This window comes from Neoarius graeffei, chromosome 18 (genome assembly GCF_027579695.1).
Source record: "Neoarius graeffei isolate fNeoGra1 chromosome 18, fNeoGra1.pri, whole genome shotgun sequence".
NCBI lineage: Eukaryota > Metazoa > Chordata > Actinopteri > Siluriformes > Ariidae > Neoarius > Neoarius graeffei.
The window spans coordinates 1,536,341-1,554,648 of NC_083586.1; the positions used below are offsets into that span (position 1 = coordinate 1,536,341).

The 18,308-nt window shown below is 42.4% G+C and overlaps 1 non-coding gene across 1 annotated transcript; it reads right to left on the reverse strand.

The window, feature by feature from the left end:
• Positions 1-6,315: 6,315 nt before the first annotated feature.
• Positions 6,316-6,397, reverse strand: trnas-acu (transfer RNA serine (anticodon ACU)). The gene has a single exon. It is a non-coding gene; the product is annotated as a tRNA-Ser (tRNA).
• Between the last annotated feature and the right edge of the window lie 11,911 nt (positions 6,398-18,308).

Consider the following 18,308-nt stretch of genomic DNA (forward strand, 5'->3'; position numbering starts at 1 on the left):
GGAACAGTTCCTACGATCTGGAAACAAAAGTCAGAAGCGCCATCCCAAAGAGCTCACCGCACAGTAAGTGTCAAGCTTGCCTTTAACCTGTTGCTTGAATTTATGAGTTGTCCATCGACGTCACCAGACCCATTTTACTGGGGCACATGCCCCAGTATACAGTTAGGTCCATATATATTTGGACACTGACACAAATTTTGTTTTTTTACCTGTTTACTGAAACATATTCAAGTTATAGTTATATAATGGACATGGACATAAAGTCCAGACTTTCAGCTTTCATTTGAGGGTATCCACATTAAAATTGGATGAAGGGTTTAGGAGTTTCAGCTCCTTAACCTGTGCCACCCTGTTTTTAAAGGGACCAAAAGTAATTGGACAATTGACTCAAAGGCTATTTCATGGGCAGGTGTGGGCAATTCCTTCGTTATGTCATTCTCAATTAAGCAGATAAAAGGCCTGGAGTTGATCTGAGGTGTGGTGCTTGCATTTGGAAGATTTTGCTGTGAAGAAAACATGCGGTCAAAGGAGCTCTCCATGCAAGTGAAACAAGCCATCCTTAAGCTGCGAAAACAAGAAAAAAAAACATCTGAGAAATTGCTACAATATTAGGAGTGGCAAAATCTACAGTTTGATACAGCCTGAGAAAGAAAGAAAGCACTGGTGAACTCATCAATGCAAAAAGACCTGGACGCCCACAGAAGACAACAGTGGTGGATGATCGCAGAATAATTTCCATGGTGAAGAGAAACCCCTTCACAACAGCCAACCAAGTGAACAACACTCTCCAGGAGGTAGGTGTATCAATATCCAAATCTACCATAAAGAGAAGACTGCATGAAAGTAAATACAGAGGGTTCACTGCACGGTACAAGCCACTCATAAGCCTCAAGAATAAAAAGGCTAGATTGGACTCTGCTAAAAAAAAAACATCTAAAAAAGCCAGCACAGTTCTGGAAGAACATTCTTTGGACAGATGAAACCAAGATCAACCTCTACCAGAATGATGGCAAGAAAAAAGTATGGCGAAGGCATGGTACAGCTCATGATCCAAAGCATACCACATCATCTGTAAAACACGGCGGAGGCAGTGTGATGGCTTGGGCATGCATGGCTGCTAGTGGCACTGGGTCAATAGTGTTTATTGATGATGTGACACAGGACAGAAGCAACCGGATGAATTCTGAGGTATTCAGAGACATACTGTGTGCTCAAATCCAGCCAAATGCAGCCAAACTGATTGGTCGGCGTTTCATAATACAGATGGACAATGACCCAAAACATAAAGCCAAAGCAACCCAGAAGTTTGTTAAAGCAAAGAAGTGGAATATTCTTGAATGGCCAAGTCAGTCACCTGATCTCAACCCAATTGAGCATGCATTTCACTTGTTAAAGACTAAACTTCAGACAGAAAGGCCCACAAACAAACAGCAACTGAAAACTGCTGCAGTAAAGGCCTGGCAGAGCATTAAAAAGGAGGAAACACAGCATCTGGTGATGTCCATGAGTTCAAGACTTCAGGCAGTCATTGCCAACAAAGGGTTTTCAACCAAGTATTAGAAATGAACATTTTATTTACAATTATTTAATTTGTCCAATTACTTTTGAGCCCCTGAAATGAAGGGATTATGTTTAAAAAATGCTTTAGTTCCTCACATTTTTATGCAATCATTTTGTTCAACCCACTGAATTAAAGCTGAAAGTCTGAACTTCAACTGCATCTGAATTGTTTTGTTCACAATTCATTGTGGTAATGTACAGAACCAAAATTAGAAAAATGTTGTCTCTGTCCAAATATTTATGGACCTAACTGTATATCTGCTGTGATCCAGTAAAATTTCCTGATCACATTTCAGAAACAGTAATGTATTTGGCACTGCGGAATAACTGTATACACTGTAAAAAATTGCAGCCTCATTTAGTCATGTCCACTTACTACCTCTCTTTAGCACAAAGAGCTCTGACAATTTTTGGATTTTGAACTCAACTTTATGAGTTTTAGAAAGTAAAACTTTTTGCTATCCATTGTGTTGACTATTTGAGAATTTCACAGATTTGTATGTGTTGATTGAACTTGGGTTTGTAAGTCATCAGTTGAAAAAAAAGGAGAGGAAAAAAGGCAGGAAATTAAAACAGAGTTATTCATTGTGTTGACTATTTGGGAATTTGTCAGATTTGATTGAACTTGGGTTTGTAAGTCATCAGTTGGAAAAAAGGAGAGGAAAATAAGGCGGGAATGGGGGATGGGAGCTACAGAAAAAAACAACTATTTGCAGTGTCTTTAAGGCAACATTGAAGAATGGGAATACATTGCAGATAAGTCATCTTTCGAATTCTATCCAAAATATACACATTTTGCAGTAAACAAGAAGGGACTTCTTCCACCGGTGGAAGAAGACTATTTCCCTAACAATGGCCTGTTAAAATAAGCGGAGCAATACAACACTGTCTGAGTGCAACTGGAAAACCGGATTGTCGAGAGACGCGTGAGTTTTTCATGCAGCATCAGTGCCAGATGAGTTTAATAATCTTTAATTCACTATTTTTCCATTAACCGTCGGTGCAGTAATGTAATAACAGTTACTATGTAGGTTGTGTTTTTTATTAGCAGGGAAAAGCTAAATTCGAGCCTTTGATTATAACCTAATGGCTTGGTGGCATCTTTCATAATATTACCAAGAGCAGCAGTTGGTTTGTTCCTCACCTCAGTGAAATAACAGGCTTCATTATTACAAAGTCAATAAATCAATCACATTATAATAATAGTAATAATAGCTTTTATACTAAATTATTTATCATGACTTATTCACAGCAATTTCTGATAAGACCAAAGCCCCTAATGCAGCAAAACCACTTATAAAACAAATGCAACATGAAATTTAAAGATTTAATGATTTATTTATTCGATTATATTTTTACAGACCAGAATGATTGATTTTTCATAATTCCATGAATTCTGCTGACAGTCTGAGTTGAAGACAGGTTCCCCATGTGAGGCTGAATGTAAAGCCAGGATGCTTCAGTAAGAATCAACAATCTGTCAGTAACAATGGTGACACTGTCATGTGGTGCTGTGGGCTGGAGCTTCATGAACCTTTATGATGTGAACATATCATAGTACAGAAAGAATACTTTCACTCAGCTGAGACCATTCATCATGTTCACTGTTATATTCATGTGTCTGTGGCTTTCATTCGGTGAGTTAACTTTGACTTTTTGTTCTTGCAGAAATATTAAGCATTGAATTAGTGATTTATTCATCTGTGTGGTGGGAAGAAAAATGAGAATGTGCATGCTCTCTTCTCCATGACAAGTGACTCCATGGCAGCTTCAATCAAGCCACTTTTCACTCATACAATTATAGATGAAGGCAGTGATGTTACTCTGTCCTGCAGCTATAAATCAAGTGGTACAGGAAACTACCTGCACTGGTACAGACAATATCCAAAATCTAAACCTGACTTCCTTCTTTTTATATCACAAAGTGGATATAAAAGTGACTCAATCCCACCACGTCTCTCTGCTGAAGTTGATGAAAAGAATAACCAAGTGGATCTGCTCATCTCCTCTGCTGCTGTATCAGACTCTGCACTATACTACTGTGCTCTGGAGCCCACAGTGACAGGAAATCCAACTGCACTGTACAAAAACTTTCACAAAGTTATGTTATACTAAGGCGGCACGGTGGTGTAGTGGTTAGCGCTGTCGCCTCACAGCAAGAAGGTCCTGGGTTCGAGCCCCGGGGCCGGCGAGGGCCTTTCTGTGTGGAGTTTGCATGTTCTCCCCGTGTCCGCGTGGGTTTCCTCCGGGTGCTCCGGTTTCCCCCACAGTCCAAAGACATGCAGGTTAGGTTAAATGGTGACTCTAAATTGACCGTAGGTGTGAGTGTGAATGGTTGCCTGTGTCTATGTGTCAGCCCTGTGATGACCTGGCGACTTGTCCAGGGTGTACCCCGCCTTTCGCCCGTAGTCAGCTGGGATAGGCTCCAGCTTGCCTGCGACCCTGTAGAAGGATAAAGCGGCTAGAGATAATGAGATGAGATGTTATACTGATCACTTGTCAAAGTTACATAATTCCAGATGATATAATATCAATGATATCTCATCTCATTATCTCTAGCCGCTTTATCCTTCTACAGGGTCGCAGGCAAGCTGGAGCCTATCCCAGCTGACTACGGGCGAAAGGCGGGGTACACCCTGGACAAGTCGCCAGGTCATCACAGGGCTGACACATAGACACAGACAACCATTCACACCTACAGTCAATTTAGAGTCACCAGTTAACCTAACCTGCATGTCTTTGGACTGTGGGGGAAACCGGAGCACCCGGAGGAAACCCACGCGGACACGGGGAGAACATGCAAACTCCACACAGAAAGGCCCTCGCCGGCCCCAGGGCTCGGCCCCAGGGCTCGAACCCAGGACCTTCTTGCTGTGAGGCGACAGCGCTAACCACTACACCACCGTGCCGCCCCAATATCAATGATATAATGAGTTAAAATAAATAAATGAGGAGTTAGATCGGTCAATAAAATATATATTCAGTGTGTCTTGGCTCGGTCTCCTGCTCCAGATTTATGTTCACACTCAGGATCACACTTTTTGGTTGCTAAGTACAATGATTTCGTAGATTTTTGTTGTTGTTGTTGTCAATGGCTTCATTCAAAACACACACACACACACACACACACACACACACACACAAATACTTTCAAGACTCATAATGGGTATTTTAGACTTTCCTTGCCAGTTACTGAGCTATAGATTTAATAAACTCTACAAAGATCAACATACACTTGCATTTGTTGTCCTGCCTTAACCTGACCATAGTTTTCATTGATATCACTGTTTAAAGATCGTGATGGCCAAATGAGACTTCGAAGCGCATATCAAGAATAAGGGGGCAGATGAAGCCCCGCTTTGAGGCTTTGCATCGTTGAGCAGAAAACCACATGAACCATGATAAACAAGGCCTCGGTTGTGATTCCCTAAAAGGTTCATTACTCAGACTCTCATTCAGCAGACTTCACTAGCGACCTACTGCTAAGAGAAATGTACAGCATGTTTAATTTCTACCACACGTCAATGTTCTGCCACTTTATATTATTATTTGCATGTACAGTAATTTGCACAATGTTCCATTTTAAAATAACTTATGTCATCAGATTTTTTTTTTTTTGCTTGTTTGCTTTACTTGTTTGCCTGTATGTTATTTGGTATTGACCCTCTGTCTCTCTCTTACACACACACACACACACACACACACACACACACACACACACACTTTGTCTCTTTCTATGGATTTATGGTCAGTATAATTTTGTCTGCACAATAAAAAGGTGTACATAAACATTAAGGGAGTAAGCTTTGTGTTCAGTGCTTGTGTGATGGGACTGTGAGTGCTACTGCAGCCGTGCAGTGCACAGAGTAACTTTTAGGGGAACCTTTATTGATTTTTGTTGAGGAACAGATTTTTTTTCACTGTGTTTGGATTGAGGCGATTCCTTTTCTTAGAAATTCCCTCCCCAGCCTCACGTGGTTCCCTCACGTGGTTTTCTTCCGAACGAGCCATGCCTCGAGGCGGGGCTTCATCTGCCACGCCCCCTTATACTCGGCACGCCCTTCGGAGCCTCGGCTTCAGACGGCCATCACTATCGACCAATAATTGCTGATTATTGTCTGTCTGTATTTTGTCACAGCATTAAATCATAATGTATTTTGTGTGTGTGAGCAGTTTAAGGACAGTTCCCCCATTTCCCCCTGATGAAGCGATCAGCCAGGATGTGCTTCTATCTGACACTTAAAGACATTGATTTGAATTAAAAAGTCTGCAAAGGGAATAAATCTGAATTAATAGTACAGATCTTTGGACGGATAATGAGAAAAGGTGTCATGAATTCAGTTATACTGTAGGTGTTTACATTTTTCCTAAACCTTTGTTTGTTAAAATTGCATTTTATATACTCTATGTTAATATTTATTTTTAAACCTTTATTTGTCATATGCACACTTCAAGCACAGTGAAATTCATCCTCTGCATTGAACCCATCTGAAGCAGTGAACACATGCACACACACCCAGTGAGCAGCACCTTGCTCAATGGCACCTCAGCCCAAGGCCACCCCACATCAACCGAACTGCATGTCTTTGGATTGTGGGGGAAACCGGAGCACCCAGAGGAAACCCACACAGACAGAACATGCAAATTCCACACAGAAAGGCCCTCACCAGCTGCTGGGTTCAACCCAGAACCTTCTTGCTGTGAGGCAACCATGCTAACCACTACAACGCCATGCAGCCCAAAGGGGCAAACATGCGACGAGGGTGGGATTCAAACCCATGCATGCACAGCACAATGGATTAGTAGCCCATCGCCTTAACCTCTCGGCCACCTCGCCCACATTTACATGTGTGTTTATTCATTTTGTATGATGCAATGATCTTTGGTGTGTTAGTAACTCTGTCAAAGTCAAAACTCAGACTCATTAAAATATTTGTTGGAACATTATTGCTGTATATTTATTTAATAAGCCTGTTATGAAAATGTGAAAACTACATATTCAAAAATAAATCCGTCTAAAATGCTCATCTGAAGTCTGACTGAAAATGAAACTATAATCATTTGAAACCAATAGCAGTAAATTTTGTGCTCCTTTTCCTGATCAGAGGCTAATTATAGGTGTGTGTGTGTGTGTGGGGGGGGGGGGGGGGGTGTTATTTTAAGAATTTTGACTTTTCCATGTTTTACCCCCCTAGAAATATGGAGACGGTCCATCTATGTGGGAAAATGTCAAATTTTATTAAATTGAACCTTGCTAACCCCCCTGTACATACCCTCTGAAAGTTTCCATTCTTACAATATGACAAAATACATTACAGTGCTGTTTGATATTAGAATGCTGCTTTTTTTTTAATGTGTTTTAAAGTTACTGATGAATGTGAACCTCTTCAGGTATGCCACTAAGTACGACTACAACATTTTCAGTGCAGATGATCATTATTTTAAGGTAATAAGCTTAGTGGTAAGTAACCTTACATTCAAGTAAATTAAACATATGGTAATTCTGCTCTTTTTCAGCAAGTTTTAAAGTTATTGATGAATGTCACACTCTTCGGTAATACCTCAAATATGAACTATTTTTAAGCACAGAGGATCATTACTTAAGGTTACTAATTTAGTTTTAAGAACCAGTATGCACAAATGATTCATATCTGAATTATATCTCCCAATGTATAAATAGTCATTATTTGTATTCTTGCAGGTAAATAATGGCTTCTGTTGCAACATGGTCAAAAGCTAAGAAGATACTAGGTGTAGTAGAGTACATAGAGCAGGCTGAGTTCCCTTCTGGGATGCTTCCAACAGGGAAGGACATCATTCAGAATATGCTCTATCTGCTGCGGCCGAAGCATGCTGGTCAAGCACAGAGATCCAGGGATGCTGCTGCTCAGTTGCTGGCACAACTTGTTCAAGAGCACTGGTTATTTTGTAACTTATACACCATCCACACCAGACATATAAAGAAGCGTCTCTTGAAACTTTATGGAGAATTTTTTACTCTGATTCAAACCTGTAAACAGAGACAAAATAAGGGTTTCTAACAACTCTTTTTGTGAGAAATAAATGTTATTACTGTGATTTTTGATGTTATATTAAGAGTTATTTCCGTTAAGGAATGCTTATATTAGTGAAAAAGGCGTTTTTTGACTATTTGGAGGGGTTATTAACTCCAGAGGGTATGTACAGGGGGTTAGCATTTTTCAGTTGGTCAAATATTGGTATTTCCATACTTAGATAGATCATCTCCATATTTTGGAGGGGGTAGAAAAAATTTTTGGTCTAACACCCCCTCATGATAGGATTGGATCAAAACACAGTAAATGAATCATTACATAATGCTGGTTTGGGCCATAAACCTGTGTTTTGTACAAATCTTTTATTTCACTCCTTTTGAAGAAAAGTCCAACTTTATTCACGGATAATAATCCACAAACCACAACAAAATGCATTTGAAACCAATCGCAGTAAATTCTGTGCTGCTTTTCCTGATGGTAGAATAATTATTGGACTCGGACTGATGGGTTCGGAACCAAACAAAACCGCTTCCTCATAAAGCAACGCGGTGGAACAGAAAGACTTCACCGGCCAATCAGGCGGCACTTTCCTCATGAATATTCATGATTTCCCCGCCCACCTCGCTGAAATTGAAAGGTGTTTGTGTTTAAATGTTCGGAAATCCCCACAAAACGGTCATTTGTAGAAGCGGCGAGATCAGGATCCCAGCAGCGACTCTGACACCACTGGGTTTATTCCCGCACCGGCAGCAATGAACTCTCAGTTTTCCTTTTCACTGCAACAACAAGCGCTTTAAACACCTCATTATTACAAAAAGGGTCAAAAATAGCAGTGAACAGGCGGAAACGCTTTCAGGAATAGAGTTAACGCTCATTTGTGAGCGGGACAGGCAAAGTGCAGCCAGGTACTCTTTCTTTATTTCTTCCTGTGCTGACGACAATGTTAGTGAGCTGACCAGTGACGATGAATCTTTGTCAGAGGATTCTACATCTACTGATTACCTTAAGGATCAATTGGACTTTTCTAACGACGATAGTTTATATGACGAGCAATACTTCGACCTTGGTCTTGGATAAAAGGGATTGCGTTTCGGATCACGGAATGTCGATGGGCTCACACTAGCAAAATTTGAATAGATTCGATTGTTCATGCTGGACAAATTCCATCGTCCTCAGATCGATATTTTATCGATAAACGAATCCGCTTTGAAGCCTAAGATTCCTGATTCGCTTTACACTGTGCCAGGATTCGACATTCATCGCAGAGATCGCAAGGGGATCAAGAAAAAGGGCGGAGTTCTGGTGTATGTGAATCGAGAGTTGAAACACAGAGATTTAGAGGATTCAAATGTTGAAGCTGTCTGGTTGGAAGTGTATCCCTTCAAGTCAAAGCGACCACTTTTATTTGGGGGTGTTTATCGACCACCATCTTATTTAAGGGAAGATGACGAACGCCTCGAAAAGAACATTGCGTGCGCCATAGACGTCGCCAGACCCATTTTAGGGTAGCTCCAGCCACCCTATCTTATGGCAAAGCCACCCTATATTTTTTGCCCTTTTTTAAATTATTTATATTTTTATTTTTTTTCCCCCCAAAAAAAAACAAAGGCAGTAAAGCACTGAACATGAGCCATCAAGAACGCAAGTTAATCCGAACAACAGTTTCTGCTTGCTTATTTATTGTTTAATGCAATATTATTAATATCGTTATGATTCCTCCTCATTGGCTCTGTGTCAAGCGTCACGTCGAGTGGTAGGCTAGTAGGACTTAAAAAACTACGCGGGCATTCTGCAGCAGGCGCGGTGCGGGCTTCCATTGAGTTGGGTTTGCAGAGAGTCAGAATTCTATGCTTTCATTTGCAGACACACACGGTGAGATTGTAATTTAATGTCAGTGGTTCGCATTTGCTTAACTTTACCTAGGCTATATTGAGCAATGGGTAGTGAGGAAAGGCGATATTGTAGCTTTTCTATTTCAACTGTAAATCTGGCACGTTAGCATGGTGAACAAACTTACTAAGCTGTGTGGGTTGTAGCCTACTAGCATTAGTTTTGGCATGGGAAAAGATTATCTGTCTGTCTATCCTTTGGCTAGATGGATATACGAAGATTTTTTAAGAAAGGGAGTCTGGTGAAGTTGCTTCAGCAAGCAATTAAATGATGAAAGCAATTTTAAAATAGAATAGAAATGGTGGGAAGTGTGTCCCCAAGGTGTGATGCTCTTGAAATAATGAATTGATTGACAGCCTTAGTAGGTGCTCTGAAAAATGTTCGGCGCGCGCTGCGCGCGCACAATACCTTTTCTCCTCTGGGTGCTAAGCTACCCCTGTCTCTCAAACCTAGTGACGTCCCTGGCGTGCGCTAATCTTCTAAATCTAGAGACGATTCTTACTGGGGATACCAACATGAATTATCTCGCTTCTTCGTCTTTCAAGAAACATTGTTTGGTTCGTACTTTGACGAGTATGAATTTTAAGCAACTAGTCACTATGGTAACAAGGCCAATTAGCAAAACCTGTCTGGACCATATCTTCACTAATTACTCTCAGCGAATCAGCTCCGTCGTTGTACACACGTGTGGCCTTTCGGACCACCTTCCGGTATTTGCTGTGAGAAAGTATGCATGCAAAAATCCAAGTCCATACAAGAGCTTTCAAACAATACGGTACCGTGACATGAAGCGACTTGATGAGGAAAAGTTTAAACAATCAATTCGAGAAGCCCCTTTGGGACGCTGCATTTGTATTTGAAGACATTGATGATGTAGTTCATGTATGGGAACAAACCTTCAACTAGGGTGACCATTTCCATAACACCAAAAAGGAGGACATTATTAGGACGGGGGGTCTGGGGGCCCTCCCCCAGAAAATTTTGTATTTCTTAGATGCAATTTCCTGCATTCTAATCAATTTTAGGGTGAATAATGGCAAATCCCATCTGATTCATAGCCCTCAAATTTTTATGTAAACCACAGTGGCAAGATTGAGACTGGATTATTTTTATGCAAGTCACTCAAGTTTGGTGAAATCAACATCGCAATTTTGTAGGGTTAAAGATTATGATTGTGGGGGAAAAAAGAGTAAGGTCAAAGCATTCATAATATTTATTATAATTCATATATTAGCTCTTAATTGGCTAGAACACACAGTATTTATATTTATTAAAAACATTGTGGAGTTAACAAACCACTGAAATTAAACTTAAGGTGCTGAGTACCAAAAAGCACATTTGTAGATTCTCAAAGAACAAATAGGCAACATAACCAGCAACATTATAAAACGTTTTAAAGCATTCACAGTATTTATTATAATTCATGTATTAGCTCTTAATTGGCTAGAACACTGTATTTGTATTTATTAAAAACATTGTGGAGTAACAAACCACTGAAATTAAACTTAAGGTGCTGAGTACCAAAAAGCACATTTGTAGATTCTCAAAGAACAAATAGGCAACATAACCAGCAACATTATAAAACGTTTTAAAACAGTATATCATGCTTCAGTCTTTCAGTGTCTTCAGAATCCGTAGGTGTCTTTGTGTGTGTGAGAGAGAGAGAGAGAACAGTCAGACTCTTTGAAGTAGCCAACAAGGCACTCGCCAGGAAGATCATCAAAGGATAGAGCACAACGCAACGCCTCGCGGTGCGGAGTTCGCATTGCATGCCAAAAAACATCGAGCCATAGACTCTTTATTGTAGATTACTAGTGTGCTGCACAGATCTGCAGTTTCCCTACAAAACGTTATTCTAGAACTCTGCTCTTCCTGTCTGGCAAGTCGATATTATATAATTCCGCTCATCGTCTCTAAAAGGAGGACAAATGTGCGTCCGGCTTGATGCTACGCTGGACAAGACATTGAAAAGACGGACGGTCCAGCCTAAAGCCGGACATCTGGCCACCCTACCTTCTTGAATCTCATTGTCCTTGGCGCAAAAAACGGGTCAAGCGTGAAACGCAGCCCTCCTGGATTACCAAGGCAGTTCTAAAAGAGCTACACTCTAGGGATCACTTATTGAAGGTGGCACGGCACACGGACAATCCAAATGGTTGGGCGAATTATCATCTAGCCAGGAACAAAGCAGTATTCACTCTATGGGAAGCCAAGCGTGAGTTCTATTTGAAGTCATTCAAGGAAAACAGGAACATTACAAGTGCAATCTGGAAATGTATTAAAACTCTGACAGGCGCTAACAAGAACAATTGTGGGATAATAAAGCTTGAAATTGGCGAGAGTACTGTGAAAACTCTAAGGACATCTCGGAGCAGTTCAACGTGTATTTCTCAACGATCGCCGACACATTGAGAGGTACTATGGCTCAGGCGCCATTTTGTCTTTCTAAACTTCTGAGCTATGTGAAATCATGGAAAGACCCGGATGTTTTATTCTCGGTTCCTGCTATAACAAGTACACAGGTTGCCCATATAATAATGATCAATCCAAACAAGGCCTCTGGTATTGACAAAATCAGTTCTCGTGTATTGCGAATTGCTGCTCCTGCTATTGCACCGAGTATAGCAAAGCTGATTAATCTATCATTTTCTAGTGGAACATTCCCCCAAAGGTGGAAATTAGCCAAGGTTACCCCACTATTTAAGAAAGGTGATCGTACTGATCCAAGCAACTTCCGTCCCATCTCGGTTCTTCCTGTCTTGTCCAAGGTCATTGAGCGGTATATGCATGATTCTTTGTATACCTATCTCAATGACAACAACCTTCTCTACTCCAGGCAGTCTGGTTTTAGGAAACATCATAGTACTGAAATAGCTTTAATCAAGATAGTGGACGAACTCCTATTTAATCTTGACAATAATATGGTGTCGAGTTTGGTACTCGTGGACTACACCAAGGCATTTGACATGGTGGACCATGAACTGCTGCTACAGAAGTTGAAGGTGTACGGGGTTGTTGACAAAGAGCTGGCGTGGTGTTGTTCATATCTGTCTAACAGGCGACAGGTGGTACAAGTGGACGGTGAAGTTTCTTCGGAAATGCATATGGATTACGGAGTTCCTCAAGGATCTATACTAGGGCCGCTATTCTTCTTATTATTCATAAACGATTTGCCATTGCATGTTTCAACTCAAGTGGACCTTTATGCCGACGCCACCATTGTCTCTGCTGCAGCTGACGTCACCAATCTGCACCTTCTGAATGACTCTTTCAATATGTCATTAAGAGAGATTGAGTCATGGGCTAATGACAATAAGCTCTTCCTAAATGAGAAGAAGACAAAGGTCCTGACGATCACAGGCAAGCACCTTGCTTCGAAGACAAGTGTAGAACTGTGTGTTAAGGTGGGCAATAACGCCACAGCACTAGATAATGTCTCAAGTGCAACATTACTTAGACTTGATATAGATAGTGAACTTTCGTTTCACGAACATGTAGAAAAAATATGTAAAGTGGCCTCCCGTATTGCAATTCTAAGAAAAATAAGATCATTTTTGCTGTTAGCACAACGTAAACAATACTATAATGCCTTAATTCAACCAATCATTAATTATGGTAGTGCAGTATGGTCTGAGTGCGATAAAGAATGTCTAAATTGGATTCTTAAATTACAGAAGCGCGCTGCCAGAGTTATTCTTTTCGCAGAACCGCGAGCATCATCTGTGGAACTGTTTAATAGACATGGATGGATTCCAGTACACGAACAGTTTAAGATAAACAAATGCGATCTCGTTCATAAGGGGATTTATGGTAACGTTCCTACCTTTTTAAGAGAGCAACTTGTTCTAAATAGCTACACCAACAAAAGATGCACGCGCTATGCTGATCAATCTACGCTGCCCAAAATACAGAAGGGAGACAAAAGGAGGGCGCACTTTTTCTGTTTCTGCTACCCGCCTTTGGAATACTCTCCCTCTCTCGACAAGGTGAATTGAACAGCTTATGCCCTTTAAGGAATCTCTCAGAGAGCGGGCGTTTTCTGAGCAGTGTCTTTTATATCATTTTGTAATATAATTTTATAATAATTTGTTTCTTATTTATATATATTAATATGATTATCGTATTGTTTTTATTGTAATTTAGTGTAAAAAGTTTTTATAGTTTATATTGTATACATTTATTTTAGGGAGGGCCACAAGTTTATTAGCATTGCTATTTAGTGTTACCCTCATTATAAATAAAGTCTCTCTCTCTCTCTCTCTCTCTCTCTCCCACACAGGCAAGCGAACGTGAGTGGGACAGGCAAAGTGCAGCCAGGTACTCTCTTACTTTTACAGGCAAGCGAACGTGAGTGGGACAGGCAAAGTGCCGAAAGGTACTCTTTCTTTTACAGACAAGTGAACGTGAGTGGGACAGGCAAAGTGCAGCCAGGTACTATTTTCTTTCTTCTACAGACAAGTGAACGTGAGCGGGACAGGCAAAGTGCAGTGAGGTACTCTTTCTTTCTTTAACAGACAAGCGAACGTGAGTGGCACAGGCAAAGTGGAGCGAGGTACTCTTTCTTTGACAGACAAGCGAATGTGAGTGGGACAGGCAAAGTGCAGCAAGGTATTCTTTCTTTGACAGACAAGCGAACGTGAGTGGGACTGGCAAAGTGCAGCGAGGTACTCTTTCTTTCTTTTACAGACAAGCGAACATGAGTGGGGCAGGCAAAGTGCAGCCAGGTACTCTTTCTTTTACAGACAAGCGAACGTGACTGGGACAGGCAAAGTGCAGCGAGGTACTCTTTCTTTCTTTTACAGACAAGCGAACATGAGTGGGACAGGAAAAGTGCAGCCAGGTACTCTTTCTTTTACAGGCAAGCGAAAGTGAGTGGGAGAGGCAAAGTGCAGCGAGGTATTCTTTCTTTCTTTTACAGACAAGCGAATGTGAGTGAGACAGGCAAAGTGCTGCTGGGTACTCATTCTTTCTTTTACAGACAAGCGAACGTGAGTGGGACAGGCAAAGTGCAGCCAGGTACTCTTTCTTTCTTTTAAAGACAAGTGAACATGAGTGGGACTGGCAAAGTGCTGCGAGGTACTCTTTCTTCTATAGACAAGCGTACATGAGTGGGACAGGCAAAGTGCAGTGAGGTACTCTTTCTTTGATGGACAAGCGAACGTGAGTGGGACAGGCAAAGTGCTGCGAGGTACTCTTTATTTCTTTTTCAGACAAGCGAACATGAGTGGGACAGGCAAAGTGCTGGGAGGTACTCTTTCTTTCTTTTACAGACAAGCGAACGTGAGAGGGAAAGGCAAAGTGCAGCGAGGTATTCTTTCTTTTACAGACAAGCGAATGTGAGTGGGACAGGCAAAGTGCAGCTAGGTACTCTTTCTTTTACAGACAAGCGAATGTGAGTGGGACAGGCAAAGTGCAGCGAGTTACTCTTTCTTTATTTTTCAGATCAGCGAACGTGAGTGGGAAAGGCAAAGTGCTGCAAGGTACTCTTTCTTTTACAGACAAGTGAACGTGAGTGGGACAGGCAAAGTGCAGCAAGGTACTCACTCTTTCTTTTACAGACAAGCGAACGTGAGTGGGACAGGCAAAGTGCAGCCAGGTACTCTTTCGTTTACAGACAAGCGAATGTGAGTGGGACAGGCAAAGTGCAGCGAGGTACTCTTTCTATCTTTTACAGACAAGCGAACGTGAGTGGGAAAGGCAAAGTGCAGCCAAGTACTCTTTCTTTCTTTTACAGACAAGTGAACGTGAGTGGGACAGGCAAAGTGCAGCAAGGTACTCACTCTTTCTTTTACAGACAAGCGAACGTGAGTGGGACAGGCAAAGTGCAGCCAGGTACTCTTTCTTTTACAGACAAGCGAATGTGAGTGGGACAGGCAAAGTGCAGCGAGGTACTCTTTCTTTCTTTTACAGACAAGCGAACGTGAGTGGGAAAGGCAAAGTGCAGCCAGGTACTCTTTCTTTTACAGGCAAGCGAACATGAGCAGGACAGGCAAAGTGCAGCCAGGTGCTCTTTCTTTCTTTCTTTTACAGGCAAGCGAACGTGAGTGGGACAGGCAAAGTGCAGCGAGGTACTCTTTCTTTCTTTTACAGGCAAGCGAATGTGAGTGGGACAGGCAAAGTGCTGCGAGGTACTTTGTTTTATGGACAAGTGAACGTGAGCGGGACAGGCAAAGTGCAGCGAGGTACTCTTTCTTTCTTGTACAGACAAGCGAACGTGAGTGGGACAGGCCAACTGCTGCGAGGTACTCTTTCTTTTACAGACAAGCGAATGTGAGTGGGACAGGCAAAGTGCAGCCAGGTATTCATTCTTTCTTTTACAGGCAAGCGAACGTGAGTGGGACAGGCAAAGTGCAGCCAGGTATTCTTTATTTCTTTTACAGACAAGCGAACATGAGTGGGACTGGCAAAGTGCAGCGAGGTACTCTTTCTTTCTTGTACAGACAAGCGAACGTGAGTGGGACAGGCCAACTGCTGCGAGGTACTCTTTCTTTTACAGACAAGCGAACGTGAGTGGGACAGGCCAAGTGCAGCGAGGCACTCTTTCTATCTTTTACAGACAAGCGAACGTGAGTGGTACAGGCCAAGTGCAGCCAGGTACTCTTTCTTTTACAGACAAACGAACGTGAGCGGGACAGGCAAAGTGCAGCGAGGTACTCTTTCTATCTTTTACAGACAAGCGAACGTGAGGGGGACAGGCAAAGTTGAGCGAGGTACTCTTTCTTTGACAGACAAGCGAATGTGAGTGGGACAGGCAAAGTGCAGCGAGGTACTCTTTCATTCTTTTACAGACAAGCGAACATGAGTGGGACAGGCAAAGTGCAGCAAGGTACTCTTTCCTTTACAGACAAGCGAACGTGAGCGGGACAGGCAAAGTGCAGCGAGGTACTCTTTCTTCCTTTTGCAGACAAGCGAACGTGAGCGGGAGAGGCAAAGTGCAGCAAGGTACTCTTTCTTTCTTTTACAGACAAGCGAACGTGAGCGGGACAGGCAAAGTGCAGCCAGGAACTCTTTCTTTCTTTTACAGACAAGCGAACGTGAGCGGGACAGGCAAAGTGCAGCCAGTTACTCTTTCTTTCTTTTACAGACAAGCGAACGTGAGCGGGACAGACAAAGTGCAGCGAAGTACTCTTTCTTTTACAGACAAGTGAACGTGAGTGGCACAGGCAAAGTGGAGCGAGGTACTCTTTCTTTGACAGACAAGCGAACGTGAGCGGGACAGGCAAAGTGCAGCGAGGTACTCTTTCTTTCTTTTACAGACAAGCGAACGTGAGCGGGACAGGCAAAGTGCAGCCAGGAACTCTTTCTTTCTTTTACAGACAAGCGAACGTGAGCGGGACAGGCAAAGTGCAGCCAGTTACTCTTTCTTTCTTTTACAGACAAGCGAACGTGAGCGGGACAGACAAAGTGCAGCGAAGTACTCTTTCTTTTACAGACAAGCGAACGTGAGTGGCACAGGCAAAGTGGAGCGAGGTACTCTTTCTTTGACAGACAAGCAAATGTGAGTGGGACAGGCAAAGTGCAGAGAGGTATTCTTTCTTTGACAGACAAGCAAACGTGAGCGGGACAGGCAAAGTGTAGCCAGTTACTCTTTCTTTCTTTTACAGACAATCGAACGTGAGCGGGATAGACAAAGTGCAGCGAAGTACTCTTTCTTTGACAGACAAGCGAAAGTGAGTGGGAGAGGCAAAGTGCAGCGAGGTACTCTTTCTTTCTTTTACAGACAAGCGAATGTGAGTGAGACAGGCAAAGTGCTGCTGGGTACTCATTCTTTCTTTTACAGACAAGCGAACGTGAGTGGGACAGGCAAAGTTCAGCCAGGTACTCTTTCCTTTACAAACAAGCGAACGTGAGTGGGACAGGCAAAGTGCTGCGAGGTACTCTTTATTTCTTTTTCAGACAAGCGAACATGAGTGGGACAGGCAAAGTGCTGGGAGGTACTCTTTATTTCTTTTACAGACAAGCGAACGTGAGAGGGAAAGGCAAAGTGCAGCGAGGTACTCTTTCTTTTACAGACAAGCGAATGTGAGTGGGACAGGCAAAGTGCAGCGAGTTACTCTTTCTTTCTTTGACAGACAAGCGAACATGAGTGGGACTGGCAAAGTGCAGCGAGGTACTCTTTCTTTCTTGTACAGACAAGCGAACGTGAGTGGGACAGGCCAACTGCTGCGAGGTACTCTTTCTTTTACAGACAAGCGAATGTGAGTGGGACAGGCAAAGTGCATCCAGGTACTCTTTCTTTCTTTCTTTTACAGACAAGCGAACGTGAGTGGGACAGGCAAAGTGCTGCGAGGTACTCTTTCTTTCTTTTACAGGCAAGCAAACGTGAGCCCGACAGGCAAAGTGCATCCAGGTACTCTTTCTTTCTTTATTTTACAGACAAGCGAACGTGAATGGGACAGGCGAAGTGCAGCGAGGTACTCTTTCTTTCTTTTACAGACAAGTGAACGTGAGTGGGACAGGCAAAGTGGAGCAAGGTACTCTTTCTTTCTTTTACAGTCAAGCGAACGTGAGTGGGATGGGTCAAGTGCCGCCAGGTACTCTTTCTTTTACAGGCAAGCGACAGTGAGTGGGAGAGGCAAAGTGCAGCGAGGTACTCTGTCTTTCTTTTACAGACAAACGAACGTGAGTGGGACAGGCAAAGTACAGCGAGGTACTCTTTCACTGACAGACAAGCGAACGTGAGCGGGACAGGCAAAGTGCAGCCAGGAACTCTTTCTTTCTTTTACAGACAAGCGAACGTGAGCGGGACAGGCAAAGTGCAGCTAGGTACTCTTTCTTTTACAGACAAGCGAACGTGAGGGGGACAGGCAAAGTTGAGCGAGGTACTCTTTCTTTGACAGACAA